The sequence below is a fragment of the Myotis brandtii genome, unplaced genomic scaffold (assembly GCF_000412655.1).
Source record: "Myotis brandtii unplaced genomic scaffold, ASM41265v1 scaffold144, whole genome shotgun sequence".
In the NCBI taxonomy this organism is placed as follows: domain Eukaryota; kingdom Metazoa; phylum Chordata; class Mammalia; order Chiroptera; family Vespertilionidae; genus Myotis; species Myotis brandtii.
In genome coordinates this window covers 2,926,973-2,945,040 of record NW_005355159.1, presented here as the reverse complement: position 1 = coordinate 2,945,040, position 18,068 = coordinate 2,926,973, and the positions used below count along the sequence as shown (strand labels likewise).

Below are 18,068 nucleotides of genomic sequence, written 5' to 3'. Positions count from 1 at the left end.
CCCTTCCAACTCTCCCATCCATACTCGTCTATCTGAAACAAGTATATAAGATGAGTGTGAATGGGAGAGTTGGAAGGGATCGACCTCAGCAAACGTACCTCAATCAGATTGAGGACGTTTTTAGCAAAGGCCAGCTTAGGAGTACCCTAATTAAGTTAATAACAATGTACTTACCTATATAGTTTAAGTTTAAAAAATTTGGCTCTCAAGAGAAATTTCAATCGTTGTACTGTTGATATTTGGCTCTGTTGACTAATGAGTTTGCTGACCACTGGGTTAGGGTGTGCGTGAGTGTGATTGGGTCACTTGTGTACATGTCCTATTTCCTCTGAAAAACGCTAAGCTTCTTAAGGACCTGCTTGTGTCTTCTTCATTCTGTTTTCCATCTCTCCTACCCTCATTCCTGAACACGTATACCACAAGTTCAGAATGGCCAGAGCTCCTCATTGCACTCGGGCCTCCATGAATGAGCACGCCTTGCCCCATCCACTGGTGATGTGAACAAGAAGGCAGGTTAGAGGTCCAGAGGGTGAATTCTCCAGCAGCCTGGCTTCCCTCTGGCCTTGGAGCAGGCAGGCAGGTTATTAAGAAAGCTCCAAGTAGCTGCCTCTGGGGATTGCTGTATTTTACTAGGATCACCAAAAGTTGAGGCGGGAGGGCTTGCCAGCAGACCTCTCCCAGTTCTGCGTGGGCTACAGTCTGTGTATCTAAGGCCAGTGGATATGGCCTGAGCCCAGAGGAGTTGTGGTAATGAAACCTGATTTCACAGAAGGATTATCAACATTGTCCTCAATGTTCAGCTACACCCTTCCTAAGCTTCATGGACGAATTGGGGTCCTTTCTCTGAGAAGCTCACTGGGGCAAATCTGACCTGTAGTGTGCTATGATCTCCATTATTTGCCAGATCCTATGTATTACAGCACCAGCACTTTCTTGCAGCCATGCTGCCCTATTCTGTAATTATCCAGTTTCTTCTGCCACACCCGCTCTGACATAGTACTGTTGTCATGGCCCTGACATATAGTGGGTGCTTATTTTCAGCAAGGGCCTTTGATTGTGATGGAAACCCATTCACACCAGTGTGGGAAATGGGGAAGGTTTCTGTGTGTCTTTGGGATATCTCAGGATGGGAAATGAGGGGCCCCAGGCTCACGGGGACTGGACGGAGATACTCAAGGAGCTCTCCTGGGTGCCTGGGTCCCTGGTTCCTGCCTGGGGTGTCCTTTATCTTCTTGTTATGCAGATGATTGTACAGTCATGATTACTTACCAGTTTGCTATAGCCTCTGTGGCTGCCCTAGCCTTAGTCTTTCTGACCTCCTAATTTTCAACCTCCCAGCTAGAGTGTCATCAAATGGAATGGCTCAGTTACTGGGGAGGATCCTATTGCCCAAAACAGGCCATAGAAGCACTAGAGCCCTGGCCTGACAGTGGGTTGGCTACTCAGCCTCAAGGTACAAGCGCCACTTCTGCTCAGGTAACTGGGGTGGAGGTGAGGAGTGAGGCAGGTCCCACAATACCCGAGGCTGCTCTTCAAGCTGGACAGACCATGAAACACGTCTCTTCAATTGCCTCGAGTATTAGCTACATAATGAAGTGGCTCATCCTTTCTCCTAATGTTAATCTCACTGTTTTGATATTTCCCTGTAGTCTGTCTCCGGTTGTCATTCTGGAGTGCGAGTCCTCCATCCCTCTGGGTGATGAACTCTGCCCTGCTCCTCAGCTCTTGTTTGGGTTTGGATTCAAGCTGAATTGCATTAATGAAAGCAGCCAGATAGCATCTGAGCCCTGCACCGCCTTTCCTGCCAGGAGGCCGAGAGTGAGGAGCAGCTCAGCCAAGAGTAGCAGTTAGAAAGATTTAGGGGGGGAGATGCGGCTCTGAGGCCTCCCTCACCCCTTCCCGCCAACCCAGTGCCCAGCCTCAGCCACGCATCAGGGCCAGGAGGTGGGAGGGGCTGTGTGCACAGCCCGGGCAGTGTTTCCCCAGCTTGCATGGCCCTACCAGAGAGCAGAAATGATTTGCCTTTCCATTTGTACAAGATGTCCCGGCTTCTCGCTCTTCGTCTGCAGAGTAGGAAATGACAAAGAAAGCATTCTAAAACGAGAGAGGAGAAAAGAACTGGGTAGCCTCATTCTCGGAAGTCGGTTCTGACTGTGCTGTGCTTTTCAGCTTCATCAGACCCGAGTGTTATTCCTGAGCGGTGGGAATAATAGAGCTTACACCTAATCAAGGAAGAGAATTCCAAACAAAAGCCTGGGTGGGGTTTCCTGGGCAGGAGTGTGATATTGTAATAAATGGGAAGCAGAGTTCTGCAGTCCAATCTCTGGGCTGATTACACAAATTATAGCAGGGGCCCTGTTCTCCAAGGAATGTAACACACCCCACGGAGGCCCCTCCTCAGGGGTGTGTCTGCATTTCCTGCAGCTCTCTCCTCAACGCTTAAATGCTTGCACCAGAGGAGCTGAGAGCCTTGTTCCGAATAATTAGGGTCTCTGCCAGGGGACCATTTTACAGGTGAGTTTACCTTACATTAAAGTTCGCTAGGGAGTCCTGTGGCTAAATTCTCTAACCCTCGCCTGCATTAGTCAGCGGAAAGTGCCTGCCGGGTTCTGACGTTCCAGTAACAATGGCCAACATTTCCAAGCACTAATGAGCGAGGCACTTTATATGGAGGAGAGGAAGATGCTTAGATAAAAAGTCTCTCCTCAGACAAGAGGGGCATCATTCTGAGTGACCATGCCTGGTGGCCTGTTGTTGTCCTCAGTCTTCTGATCACCAATATTCCTGCCCGCCCCCCCCCCCTTGGGTCTTTCCGAGCCCTTAGGGCTTTCTCCCCTGTGCCAGGTTCCTGCCCCTCTTAGGAATTCTGTGCTATTGCTCCCTCCTGCTGCATCCCTCATCACATCTTTCCCCTTTTCTCTCCTTTCTTTTCAGTCTTTAAGCATCTCTTCCCTTGAGACAGCTCTCCCAAGTCCTCTCTCCTGCCTTGTCCCCAGTGTCTGTTAGATGCCACAGAGACCCTGTGTTCACCTTATCCACTGTATCATCACCTCTGTTAGCTCTTACCATCCACTGTTAAATGATGGCTATGCTTTTTTGTTTGTTTGTTTGTTTTGTTTTCATTTACAAGCTCCTTGAGGCTAAAGGCTGTCTCATTGATCTTCAAATTCCCAGTACCTGGCACATACTAGGTACACCTGAATGATCTGAAGAAATTGTCTCTTTTCTTTCTTTCTTTTTTTTTTTAATGAAGAGCAACTTCCACTCCATATATATATATGAAATATATATATATTTCAGAGAGAAAGGGAAGGGAGAGAGAGAGATAGAAACATCAATGATGAGAGAATCATTGATTGGCTGCCTCCTGCATGCCCCCTACTGGGGATGGAGCCCACAACCCCGGGCATGTGTTCTTGACCAGAATCGAACCTGGGACCCTTCAGTCCGCAGGCCCGCGCTCTATCCACTGAGCAAACCAGCTAGGGCCGAGAAATTCTCTTAAACAAACTATATATTCTGATTTTATTTTTCTCTTTATGCCCCATATCAGATAAATGTTTATTACAGCTTTGTCTATTAAACATTTTACAATCATTTTGAGCTTTTTTTCCCCCCCCCATGTCTCTTGCTGCCGTATCTGTTGTTTAACTTCAGAATGCCAGGAGAGCAATACGTGTGTAGCGAGGAAATGACTCCTGGTGCCTGTGGGCTGTGGCCCTCACTGTTCACTGGGGACTTGTTATGTTCCAGCAGATAGTGAGGATGAGATAACACAGGTGATGGTGCCTCCCTGACTGCACCCCCTCTGTTCCCCTGCACCTGTCCCTTCTAGCCTTCCTGAAATGCTCCCATTCTGTTAGAACGCCATCCACACTGCTTCTCGTACAAGATGCCCTTCTCCCATGTTAGGCACGGTGGGTGGGTGCTCCACACCCTCCCCATGGGTGGGCAGGCCCTGGCTCAGCTCCACCTGGTTTCCTTTGGAAGCCTTCTGCGTTTCCCCACCAGTGTCACCCAGGGCATTTGGGATGGCATTCCCCTCCCCGCTTCACCCTTCGTGTGCATCGCATTTTATTGCAGCCATTTGTTTGTGGGTCTCCTCCTCTGGCAGAGGCCTGGCCTTACTCCTTTCTGTATTCCCCAGGGCCAGGTGTGCAGTTCCAGCTCGCTGAGCCAATAAATTAGTCCATAAGGAGCGTTTTAATTTCGCCTTTTTGAAATAAGTGTGCACGTCCTCAGTAGGGGCACATGTCCTATTTTACAGATGAGGACTGGAGCCTCAGAAGCTCAGGCGCTAGCCACGTGCATTGGATGAGGTGAGATGGTGACTCAGACCGAGACCTTGTCTGGCGGGCTTTTTCCCGGATAAGACAGTCTCCTGTGGACTTGATAAAAGTCATATGCTGTCAGGAGTCAGGCTGCCCTGGTTTCTGGTTTCCTTGTGGGGTTGGGCGGCTGTTCTGATAGGTAGCAGGAAGGGCCCTCAGAATCGCCGCGGGCGGGTCAGAGTCGGCCTTTGGTGGCCGTGCTGCTTTCAATCTGCAGCTGAAGGTTTTGGGCCTGGCTGCGAAAGCTCCGCGGCCAGGGCAGAAGACGGGGCTAACCTCAGTCTCCTCCCACATTCTATACCTTGTAGATTTTCCTATGAGCCACACTTTAGTGTTTTTCCTGAGCACATTAATTATCTATGCTATGTCTGATGCTGCATTCCCCCCACTGACGCGCGTGTTCTCAGAAATGCTTATAAATATCCCCTGTCGCCTGTGCAATTAGCTCCAAGGAGGAGAGGTGCGTGTAGGAGCTGCTAATGTGTGTGTCTACTTGCTAGAGATTCACCGGCAGCAATCCCAGACAAGCTGTTAATAAGTGTGAAAACACGACAGTCTACCCGCTGCCTGATGTCCCCAGCTAACACTCAGGGCACAAACTTTCTCTCCACGGGGCTGCTCTTGATTGCCAGGGGTGAATAAGGTTCCTAAATGTCGTTTTGAGACGCTTTACAGTGTTCTTTTAGTACAGTACAACATTTTATTTGTTTGGAATAATGGAAAGTCAGCTAACTTAGAGCAATTTAGGGAAAATTTGAAAATATTAAGCATATACCTACTAAATTGCACTAGAGTGACAGATGATATGCTTGAAAGAGCTGTTTGAAAAGTGATCTGTGACATACATTTAAGACATTATTGCCCAGTAGAGGGTTTTAGGGGATCTATGCTAATGGGTATTTAAGAGCAACAATTAACATACCACTTCATAATTAAGTGCTGCTGGAAAGCTTGAGGGGCACTCTGGCAACTGTTGCACCCTTAAATTCCTCACATAGCCATGTGTCAAACCGAACGAACTTGAACCTATTTTGATTACCCTGGCTTTGCTAGGCAGACCCTTTACACTCCCAACTGTGTGGGTCTAGGGTTACTTCTCACAGTGAATCCGTGCAGTCCACACGAGTGCCATTCTCCTGTGCTCCAGACCTGCAAGGACTGGGATGTCTGCGTGTGTGGCAGCGCTGGCCAGCTTTCAAAAAGCAGCACAGTCCGCTGCGGAGGATGGACAGAAACTGGCTTTTGGCTGCGCCATAGCATTGTCAAGGCCTGGGTTTAGGAGGCAGACGTCCCTGCTTTTCATTGGCTGTGAGAACTAAATGTGTTACTTTACCTCTTTAAGCTTCAATGTCTGCGTCTGTGAAATGAGGATAAAGACAGTAGTTACCTCCTAAAGTTAGTGTGGGGAAAAGTGAGGTTGCCCATGTAGGGTCTCAGGCATACATGTTCATGGTTTGTCTGGTGTGGCTGTTGCCAATGTGGTAAAGAAATAAATAAAATGTAGCATGGCACGTGTTCTATTAGACCAGGTATGTTTTGTGTTCTGAGAAAACACGTGTGAATGGGTAATTCCTGGTGGGGCTGAGAGGGCTAAGGGGGCTGGTGGCCAGGGAGACTGTTAGGGAGGAAGCTACCTGTGAGCAGGCCTTCAGTGCTTCTCTATTTATTCCTCTCTCAAATACCTATTGAGCCCTTAGGATGCGCCAGAGACTGTGCTGGGCACTGGGGTCACAGGAGTGACTCAGTAGATAAAGGCCATGCCCTCTCGGAGCCCACCTCCCAGCAGGAGACAGAAGGCAAGCACACAGTGGTGTGTGTGAAGGCACTGAGCTAGAGGGTGGAAGGCAGAGGCTGGGAATATGAAGGAACTCCATGTGGCCAGAAGGAGGGTGCATGGGCTGGAGGGAAGCAAGTGCATGTTGGTGAAGGGGCCTGTGTTTTTCTAAAAAGCAGAGGTAGCCATGGGAGCCTTGGTTTTTGTTTTTAATGTGAAGGTTATTTTTCCTCCATTCTAATTGTAATACATATTCATTATAGAAAATGTGTAAAAACTTAAAAGTAAAAGAGAAATACACCCATAGTCCCACCACTGAGGAAAAATGAGTATTTTGACTACTTTCTAACAGAATCTCCCCCCAAAGCATTGATTGGTTAGGTTACTTCTTGAGTGGCCATAGTTATAATCATGCTAGAAGTACAATCTTTCCCCCATTTATTATAGAGTAAATAATTTTTCAAGTTTTCATAAACAGCATTTTTCTGGTCTTGTCATAACCAAGAGAATGAAACAACAAACTTAATCAACCCCTTGTTTTGGATCGTGAGTTGTGTTCGTGTTGAGTAAAGAATGAACACTTAGCATCCTTCCTATGAAGCTTTCTGCATCTAAGATTATTTTCTGATGAGAGATCCATCATTGTGACTAGTGGTGGTTCAAGGGAAGGAACATTTAAAGATGTTTAAAACACATTGTCAAAGTACTTCCCTAAAAGATAGCACTGAAAAGGTTTCTAAACCTTTGACCTACGGACTCCTGGAATCGCAGGGGAGGGTGGGTTTGAGCAGAAGGAGGTTGGAGTCAGAGTGGTTAGCCTCCCCTAGGGCAGTGGCATCTGAAAAAGAATGCCAGGACCTAGCTTAAATGTGAGCTGCTTGCCTTTATGGGGGACTGTTAGCTATGGATGGGGCATTTGGCTTAGGACCTCCAGAATTCCCTCTTTTCTTTTCCCTTATAGTTTTTAGGATGTAACTGTGTGCTTAAATGTCACTATCCCCTATTGAACTGAGTTCTCAGAGCCCCTAATCCAAGGTATTCACATTTTTTATGTACCTAATTATTCAACTGCATAAAGTATGTGTGTGTGTGTGTGTGTGTGTTGGGGGGGGGGGGATCAGGAGAAAAGGGGCTGGGCAGTGACTGAGGTGTGGTCCTTGCCACAGTGGGGCTGAGGCAGGACCGCCTGGCAGGGAGCACTCTGGAGAGAAGGGGACAGACCTGAGGGCCCCAGGGGAGTTAGAGTAGAGTGTGGGCACGAGGTTGAAGACATGGGCTCTGGACTCGGCTCTCAGTCATGGTTCTGGCTTGTCCATCAGCTGGCCGAGTGACCTGGAGCAAACTTCTCATGGATGCATGCCAACAGTGGTAATCTCGTTTCAGGTGTAACACTGCAGGCTATTTTTAGGCATGTCCATGTACGAGACGGTGATTTAAAGAAAAGATAGAGAATGATGAAATCAAAGTTCTTCATGTTGTTGAAAGCACAGTGTGGCTCCTGGGAAGTCCTGAATCAATGTCAGCAGGAGTGGTTGACGATGACAGCCACTCATCAGAGGGTCCACCAGATGCTGGGTTGTTTTTCCTCAAAGACCACTTGTTTCTTTGGGTGGGGCTCTGCCCTATGGCAGACAAACACTTTCTTGGCCATGCCCCAGAGCCCGGCCATGGGAAAACATCCTTGGCCTGTTCTCTCAGGGCTGGAGACATGTCTCCCAGCCTCATGCTCCTGACCTCCCAGGGGCTGCAGGAAGGAGCACCTGGAGGCCCAGGTGAACCCTGACCTGGCTGTTCTGAGAGGCTGAGGCTGGACAGACCCAGTGTTAGACCATGTAGCAGTTTCCTAGGGCTGCCTTCACCATTTACCACAAACGGGGTGGCTTACGTAGGGGAGGAAAACAATTTTCCCTCCACCCTTCTGTGTTCTTACCTGAGACATTCTGTAAAAACAATATTAAGGAGAAAAACAGAGGTTTATTAACATGTTTACTTCATGTGTACATGGGAGATAGCCCAGCAAAACAAGCACTCTAAGAGGTAGTTTTAAAATTCAAGCTTAAATACCATCTTCACAGGGAAAAGGGAAGGCGGAGAGTAATTTTTAGGAAAGATGAATGGGCCCCTGGAAGAAGAGATGGGAGATATGATAGTTTATGAAAAAGTTCATCTGGGCGTGGTGTTGATCTCTGGTCTCCTCCGAGATGACTCAGTCTTCCTTGGTTGATAAAACTCTTGGGAGGTGATTTATACAATTGAGTTCCTTTTGGAAGATTTATCTCTAGGCAGATAAGGGAAGTTCTAAGAAAGCCTTTTCCTGAATTTGCTGTTTTTACTTGCTTACAGATCAAAATAATCATTATATCAGAGTAGCAAATCTTGCTACCCTTCATTCATAACAGAAATTTATTCTGTCAGGCAAAATCAGGGTGTTGGCAAGAGCCATGTTCCCTCCGAAGGCTCTAGGGCAGTGGTTCTCAACCTTCCTAATGCCGCGACCCTTTAATACAGTTCCTCATGTTGTGGTGACCCCCAACCATAAAATTATTTTTGTTGCTACTTCATAACTGTAATTTTGCTACTGTTATGAATTGTAATGTAAATATCTGATATGCAGGATGTATTTTCATTGTTACAAATTGAACATAATTAAAGCATAGTGATTAATCACAAAAACAATATGTAATTATATATGTGTTTTCCGGTGGTCTTAGGCGACCCCTGTGAAAGGGTCATTCGACCCCCAAAGGGTCGCGACCCACAGGTTGAGAACCACTGCTCTAGGGGGCCTTTCCTGACCTCTTCTAACTTCCAGTGGCTCCAGGTACTCCTTGCCTTGTGGCTACTTCAAACAAATACCTCTCTATTCATATGGTCTTCTCTTCAGGCCCCTATAAGGACACTTCTCATTGAATTTAGGGCCAACCTTACAATCCAGGATGATCTCATCTCAATATCCTCAACATCCAGATGTAAATATGCAATGACACTTTTTCCAAATCCGTTCACATTGACAGGTTCCATGGATAAAGACAGGGACATATCTTTTGTGGAGGGGAGGGGTCACTGTTCAGCCACTACAGGCCAGAGAGTAGGTGTGTGTTCTCATGGGAGGACCGAACGGTCTGCTCTGACACCACCCTTTGTACCCCAGTGCCATTGACACTTGGAGCAAGCCTTTCTGGCCTGACCTTCCGGGTCTAATGCCTCAGCTCCTTTCTAGGAGATGAGAGGTTGAGAAAGGTCCCACCAGAGGCAGGCCATTAGCCCAAGCACTTGGTGCCCAGCATTGCCAGGACATTAGGGTGCCCTTTCAGACACGCCTTGGTGCCCAGACATTCTTGAAAGGATAGCATTTGGAGTTCACATGGGAGGTTGGTGGAGCCTGTAGTCAGGAATCTTTGCATCTTACGTAAGCAGGTGAACTTGGTGGTGGTAATTATAGCTACAGTTGAATGTTTGTGGTTTGTGGAAAACAGAAGCTCTGTGGCACATGAGAGAAATGTGATAGTGCAGCTGAATTTCAGTTACCAGTATTATGTAAACACCCCACACATGTGAATGTAAACAGTAGAGTTCTAATAAGAAGCTACTATTGGTCATTGTGGAGGTCAGTTGTGGGTTATATTTCAGGGTCAATAATCTGGCTTTAAAAATGACAGTCAGTGGAGAAATAATTACTTGTGAGTTTGTTTTCCTTTTTGCCTTCTTCAGGTGAAAGCACTGCTGAATTTTTTATGATCATTGTTCTCTCATCTTCCTTCTTCCTTCCTACCCACTCTGTGTGCTTTTCCTTACGCCACTGCTCTTCTCTTTCCTCTTCTCCAGACTCTTTAGTCGAAAATGTTAACAGGATTGCCCTATTGATAAGAACTTGTTTTCAAAGTGGTTCTGTCCAAAAGCTTACGTGGTTTTTAGAGATTGGTCTTCTTGGACCACATTTCCCCTTTGCTACCCATGGAAAAAGGTGCCAGACTATTCCTTGGCTCTTTTCCAAGTGTGTCAACAGCCAGTTGGTTCCCAGTTCACCAAGAGCAGAATAATCTTGGGTAAATATGGCCGTTGGAAAAGAAGCAAATATTGGTCTTGGCAATTAGTCTTTCATGTGTCTGGTCCCTTTAGTTTAGTGGGCAAAATAGGAACTACACCAGAGGGCATGGCATCAAACACCACATCTGGTTAAAGAACATCGGTAGAAATAGATGAATAATACTTTTAAAAGACAGTGTCATTTCTATCCCTCGTTTCCTGTCCCCCTCACTCCCTCTTTCTATGAACAATTCTGAATATTCCCTTAGCACTGAATTTGACTTGCTTGAGCAAGAGCATCTGGACTTTAGCTTATTGACATTTAGGCCGGATAATTCTTTGTTGTGGGTCTATCCTGTACACTGGAGGATGTTAAGCAGCACCCTTGACCTCTAATAATCAGATGCCAGTTGTGACAATCAGAAATGTCTTCAAATAAAACCAAATGTCCCCTGAAAGACAAAATCACCCTGGCTGAAGACCATTGGCTTAAGCCAATCCTCCCCAAAGTGGTAGTGTGTAAGCCCTTCAGAGTTTGATTTGTGTGTGTGGGTGTAGGAGTGGTAGTTGTGTCTTTTAATCTTGACTCTTACTCCTTGAGATTCACCTTCTGACTCAGCTGTACTCAACATGTTCACGGTGTGGGTCTCATGGAAGTGAGGGAGGTTGGTGATTATCAAATCAACATTATCGGCTGTTAACTTTCAGAGCAGGTATTAGCTGTTTTCTTTTCCTGGCTTATTGCCATTCCTCTGCTGGTTTTAAAAGGGGGGATGCCAGTCACACTGAGGGTGCTCGGGAGATGAGCCTGACACCTGGCACCTTTCTGTTCGTTGATCCTTCAACTGGGCAACAAAGCATGACAGGAGTCTGTTGCCTATCACGCCTGTGAAGTCAGTCAAACTTACTTTGTGTCATCAGAGGGAAGGTGCTGACCTTCCATGTCAAGGTGACACACTGTTTGGGTAGATGGAGTTCCTCGACCTTCTCAAGCGTGACTGCATGTGGCCACAGCCAGCTAGTCTTGCTTCTTTAGAAAACTTCCAAGACTTTATCCCTATGGACCTGTCAGTCTACCTTTTAAAGCCTTAAGCCTCTTCATCATTTAAACACACAGTTTTGAGTTTGTTGCAGTAATGTCATCATACTAATACAATTATGTTAAAAACATTGTATGTTACCTTCCTATTGTCTCTTGCTCGGAAATTGCAAACATCTGCAGAAGTAGAAAAACTAACATGAGTGCCATGTACCCATCACACCGCCTCAATAATTATTAATACATGATAATTAATACTTGATTTTGTTTTATCTAGAACCCCTCTTTCTCCACTTGATTACTTTGAAATAAATCTTCAACATCACATTTTAGCTGTAGGTTTTTCAGCATGCAACTCTAAAAGACTGGGGCTCTTTAAAAACCATAATTATCATCCCTACAAGCAAGCGAACCACTATTACACCTAATAATGCTTTAATACTAAGTAGCCATTGCTTTTGGTTGATGTGTCTCAGGTCTCTGAGTATACTGCAAACTCTTCTTTTTTTATTCTCAAGGGCAGGGCAGATACGGGAGACCATCTTTCGTTCTCCTTATGTCTAATATGCTGATATGTGAGCTGCTCCATGGAGCGCCTGGCACCTGGTAGGAACCTAATAGGTGCCTGCTTTTCTCCTAGTTCTATAAGTTATGCTCTTCCTTCCAGGCTCTCTGGCTTGAGAACACAGCCATTTTTCTCAAGGGAAGTACTCAGCTGGCAGGTGCCTTGAATTCCCCCCCTTAAATGGAGCCTTTTACATCTACTCTCTGCCTAGCTTTTCTATCCCAGTATGTGTGGTACCAGCCAGAGTCCTGGAAATACATGAAAAGGTAGTACCTAGTCCTAGTAGCTAAAAGTTCTGTCAGTGACAAAACTGAGCCCAGCATACTCCTTCCCAACACATTCATTCCAGACTATGTTCCTGGCCCCTGCCTTTCTGAGTCTCTGTTGCCCTGGCCGACTCCCTGTGGAGCTGTTCTCTCGCCCACACGCCCAGGGGCCCTCAGGTCTGGAGGAGGGACATGTGTGCACCTGAGTCGCCATCATGACCCCTCAGTTGCCCTCCCTGCATGTCCATCAGCTCCTGCCGCGCCCCTCCCTATCTCTCCTGGCCAGTGCCTGGCTTCACCTTGGAGCGGATGCACTGAGCGGGGGCCTTTGCACTCCCAGCCTCTCTGCTCCTCGCTGGCAGCTGCAGCGCCCCTGCTGGTGAACCCATTAACTACCCAGCCCCTAAATTGACCTTTGACTCTGTTAAGGCCTTGCCTTTCAGTTTTCATAACCACACCCTGAGCGAGGTGTGGTTTCCCCAGATACTGTGCCCCTCTTGACGTTTTCTGTTCACCCTGATTGCACCCCCCTGTTTGCACCCCTTTCCTGTTCTTTGACCTCGCTGAAACCTCCCTGTCGAAACTCTTCCTTGTCCTCTCACTCTGTTAGGCTCCCCTGCTTTCACTTCTCTACTACTCGTCCTCTGAAGGGACCCGAGCTCCCCAGTGCCCTTCGCCCCAGCCCTCGAGAATGAAAGCCACATGGCCTCCTTTGAGGACACCATTTAGGGACCGATGCCCACACACATTCTCCCCCCCTACCTTGGTTCGGTCCTCTTCCCATGTGACATCCTTTTAGGGGCCCTGGTGCACACATGCTCAGGTTCCTCTGGGCAGCATATAGACTCTCATCTCACTTTAAGTGCCCTCACTCCACCTTTCCTCCGCACTTACTTTCATAGAGAACTCTCCTCTCAGCTCACACAGAAAGCAGAGCTGCCACCTGCCCGGCTTCCCCCTCTCTCCCTGCTGTGTTAGTCTAAGGCAGCGGTTCTCAACCTTCCTAATGCCACGATCCTTTAATACAGTTCCTCATGTTGTGGTGACCCCCAATTTCATTGTTACAAATTGAACATAATTAAAGCATAGTGATTAATCACAAAAACAATATGTAATTATATATGTGTTTTCCGATGGTCTTAGGCGACCCCTGTGTAAGGGTCGTTCGACCCCCAACGGGGTTGCGACCCACAGGTTGAGAACCGCTGGTAAGGGACGAGCTCTTAGGTGGAAGAATCTCCCCCAAGCCTCCATTCTCCAGAAACCCATCTCCTTCCTGGGTCACTGTTTCTCCTTCCCTTCAGCTACAGCTTGCTCAAATCCCTGGATCTTGTTAAAACAAAACCAACCCTCTGCGTAACCCCAGACGGAGGCATTATTAACCCTTTTTACAAAAGAGGATACAAGGCTTAGAAGGGAAGCAGCCTCCGGGCTCAGAACCAGATGGTGAGGAAAGCAGGGTGGGAATGCGGCTGCCTGGCTCTGCTCCCAGACCCTTAACCTTTTGGTCAAGGGCACAGGGAGGGCAGAGCCTTCTTCAGAGCCCCTCCTCTGGCTGGCCGACCTGAAGAAAGGAGTTTTGAGACTGAATGTAACTGAAATGACTGTCATGTGAGTCATTTGACCCTTAAACTGCTCAACTCTCCATTCCTGAATACTTTGGAAGCCATCTCTCTTCCCATCTCAACTGTGGATTCTTTGGGCCTCTTCAATTTCCTGTCTCACAGAACCATTCATGGTTGGTGCTTACGATTCCTTACTCACCTAGACATTTTCAGCTTTTCAAACTTGGTGAAAGGCTTTTAAAAAGCATGATTATTTAGTGTGTGTGTGTGTGTGTGTGTGTGTGTGTAATTAACACTTGACATTTTTGCTTAATTGAGGTATAATCATTGTTCATAAGAACTTTAATTTGTATATATTTGAATATTTCTTAAATCGGGACCCATCAACACTATATTATATTACAATGTGGTTTATAATCCATGATGTTTTATAATAGAAGAAATATGTGGTTGTAGATGTAAAATTATTACACTATGTTAGATCCTAATCCTAACTACGCCGTGGAAATAGTTCTGTTTTACCACCCCCCACAAGTGGTTCTTTTCTTCTTTCTAAAAATGTACAGACGCAGTTTCCTTTAGCCTTTTGTTATCCTTGGCCCCAGTTCCTATAAATAGGGACTGACCCCACCAGAAAATTGAGGATTCTGGTGTCTTGTTCTAGTGTTTCTGAAAGGAATGGCCAGTTATTTGGTTTCTAATGTTGGGGGCTAACACACTTTTGTGAAATTCAATAAAAATAAAATATTTTTTTGGAAAAAAAGACATACAAAATATAAAGACTTTAAAAAATTTAATTTGATCATCATAAATAACTTTGTCAAATTGCTATAAAATTTTCCAAATGTTTGCTTGCGGTTTCTGTACTTGTATTATTGCAGACCAATCAGGAACTGGCTGTGGGCAGCGCACCCTTTGGGTAGCACTGGGCCAAATAATGGAGGTTTTACTTCATCAGTTTTCATGGAGTCATTTTTCTTTTTTTAAACCAGATTCTTCTCCCTTATTCTGATCCCTGTTGGCCATTAGGAAAAGGCGGCTGGAAGCACCCTGAAGTCCACCATCCCTCACAGGTCAGGTGTAATGTTTATTTGACGTTCCCTTTTTCAAAAGTCAGTGTTGAATCCTCAGTTTATTATATGCTTATTATTTCATCCACTGGAAATGGATAGGCAGGTGAATGGCTCTCCTAGTTTATGGAGCAGGCCCCACTCTCCTTCCTCTTGTAGCAGAAATGTGGGTTTGAATATTTTCTCAGCTGCACAGTGAAATTCTAACACCTAAGGTTGTAACAGAAAAAATTTTATCACATTCTGATTGTGAGATTAAAAATATGGATTGGGGCCTTGGCCAGTGTGGGTCAGTGGTTAGAGCATCAGCCTGTGCACTGAGGGGTTGCAGGTTTGATTCCTGGTCCAGGGGGCATGTATCTCAGTTGCAGTTTACTCCCTGCCCCTGGTCAGGGCATGTGAAAAGCAATGGAAGAAATAACTTCAGGTGAGGATTAATAAAAAAAAAATAAGTAAATAAAAATATAGATTGTGAGTCTCATTTTTAATAGTCCAGCAGTTAAACATTTTGACTCTCAGTCTGAAGGGGTCTATCTGGTGGTTACGTGATATTTTATGCTCAAGGTAGCCGTGAGTGTCTTACTGGAACACTAAAATTAAATATTTAAATCTTAATGGAATTGGCAGGAACCGTTAGAGGAGGCATACAAAATAATTCAAAAAAGAAGTCCAAGAGGATTGTAGCTCTAGGGTTGACATCAAATAGCTCCAGTTATGGTGGGTTGACATCAAACACATTTAGGCTGTTGTGGAAAGGAATTAGAATCTGCAGAAGCATCGTACTGGAACTATAATACGAGACACATAGTTTAAATTCTCTAGTAGCTGCATTTTAAAAAGGTGAAATTCATTTAAATATATTTTTTCAAAGTGTGAACATTTCAAAATTTAAAAGATGTTATTGAGGTATTTTACATTTTTTTTTCTTTTTGTATTAAGTCTTTGAAATCTGTGGACTTGGCACTCCTTGCATATCTCCATTCGGATTAGCCGCATTTCAAGTGCTCTCCAGCCACACATGGCTAGTGGCTTTAACATTGGGTAGGATGGACATAGAGAACCCAAGTCCACAGTGAGGTAGGTAATTTGAACAATTCCCAAGTAGCTTTATATTTGAATTATGATTTGGTCCAAAATAATTTTAAATGATTTCATGGTTACCTTAGCAAGGACAGCAGTGAGCCCTCTGGGAAGTCACCCCCTCCCCTCAGGCCTCTGGCCACCTGCATTTTTTTTTCTCTTTAATACAAGGGTAATAGGGAGGAGACCTGTTCCTGGAGAAGACTTTGCTATTTGACTATGTATTTATTCATTCTGTTTTTGATAAAGAGCAAGTGGAGTCAAAGTTACTCTGGGTAGTGAAGCTGGTGCTGGGAATGACACAGAAATCAAACAGGGAAGTAGAAAGTCATGGTCATGCCCAGGCAAACCAGCTGGGGAGCCTCAGCGCCCTCAGGCCCCTGGGTTCCTCCTTGAAGCAGAGGTCTCGGGGATGGGTGGGCAACGTCCTGCCTGCAGCCAGCCAGCTCCTGTGCTCCAGGAATCCTAACTCTTCCCTGCTGAGTCGGTCCTGGGTCACCTGCATCCAGTGTGCAATGGGAAACAGAGATGGAGGTGGTCGTAACTTTATTTGATAGACATAGAATTTTACCTTTTTCCAAGTGAAAGCAGCTTTATTATACATTTTCTGATTAAAAATACTAGCTTCATAACATATTTATATTGAAACTAAGGCCCAATGTACAAAATTCATGCAAGAGTAGGTCTTCACAGCCGTAGCGGCTACCTTGATCCCTCCCTCACAGCTGGGGGCAGCTGCCTGGATCCCTCCCTCACAGCTGGGGGCGGCTGCCTGGATCCCTCCCTGGCAGACAGGGGGTAGAGGGGGGCTGCCTGGATCCCTGCCTTGCAGCCGCAGGGGCTGCCTCCATTCAGCGGCTACAGCCCCGGGATCGTCTGGAAGGACATCCGGTCTAATTAGCATATTACACTTTTATTATTATAGATCGTATAGATGGCATAGATGGTATACTATCTGATATTTGCTTCAAAGTAATCTCCAGTGAAGACTAGGGAAGAAGTAAGAGGGAGGCCTGGATGAAGCAAGACTGGTTATCAGTTGATCATTGAAGCTGGATGAGTACTTTAAGGTTCATTATAATGTTCCCTATATTTTATACATATCTGAATGTTTTAAAAGGACGTTTTAAGTATTTATATGGTGAATGAAGTTGTGAAGAAAAGTTGTGAAACCCTATCACCTGAAGGTAACTTGGCCATTAACTAGAAAGCATTATTTTAAAACCATCTCTTGGCTATTTCATACTGTGAACATGCCTAGAAGGAATAAGGGAAGGAGTGTCTGACCTTGCTCTCACTGAGATTTTGTTCCAGTTAGAGAGCCGAACAATCACACATGGCGAGGAGAAAAAGGTCGGTATCTGTTGCAGGCATATTTTACCCCAGGTCTTTACTGAAGTGAGGGAGGTGTTCCAGCCTTTTATGGGGTGAAGTGAGGCTCAGAGGACCCTCATTGCCCACGTTCACCCAGCTGGAGTGTAAGGGGACCAGCATGCTACTGGCCTTGGGTGACCCAGCAGTAGGCTCTGTGCTGGGCACTTGAGTCTGCCTTACCTGTTGTTGTCATGTGGAACCAGCATTTGAAGGACTACAACATGATATAATGAATTGCCACGTTCTGCAGAAATTTACATGACACAAGAAAATTCAGAGAATGGCAAGAGAAGGGGCAACCATGGGAAGGGAGGCTGCTTGAGGGAGGGCACCACACGGTGCCTGGCATGCAGCGCTCGATCAGTATTCACAATGATTAAGTGTGCAACTAGTAATTTTTGCTACTCACAATTCAGCACATTCCCAACACTACCTGACGTCCCCAAAGGAAAGGAGAAGAGGCTTTGGGCCAGCCAGGGCCCACCGCTGTCTCGCCCCGTAGTGGCATCTGCGATGACTCACTGATTGCTGCCGATTCCCTGGGGATCAGTTTTTCTCATCTAAGTGACAGTGTGTAAACTTCCATAGAGGACGCCACCTTGTCTGACAGCCAGGACAGCTGTGCAGAGAGCGGGCGCGCCAGGCGCCTCTCCAACAACCCCACGCCCTGCCACCTCGTTTGTTTTCCCGAGAGCAGCTCGGGATGCTTGACAATGTCTCCTAAGGGGAACGCCGTATTTTAGGAACTGGATCGTCCCCCACCGGTGTCCTCCCCCCGCATCCCAGACAGCCATCCCGTGGTGCACCCGTCTCAGTCAAAAGGAGACCAAAGGCGCACGCAAATGAGGACAATCGAAGGAAGATTTATCGCCTGCAAGATTGATCAAGGTGTGGGTGGAGACAGGACAGCATGAATCCCAAGGGCAGCTGCGAGGGCCCAGAGTGGGATAAAGCCTGCTGCTGTCAGGTGAACAGTGG

At 46.3% G+C, this 18,068-nt stretch overlaps 1 protein-coding gene across 1 annotated transcript in view; it reads left to right on the top strand.

The window, feature by feature from the left end:
• The window catches only part of TLN2 (talin 2), a 434,110-nt gene that overhangs the window by 150,397 nt on the left and 265,645 nt on the right, over nt 1-18,068 (top strand). The window contains exon 3 of the mRNA XM_014535497.1: nt 14,559-14,639. The gene's annotated coding sequence lies outside the window, so the exon portion shown is untranslated. The remainder of the gene's footprint in view (nt 1-14,558; nt 14,640-18,068) is intronic.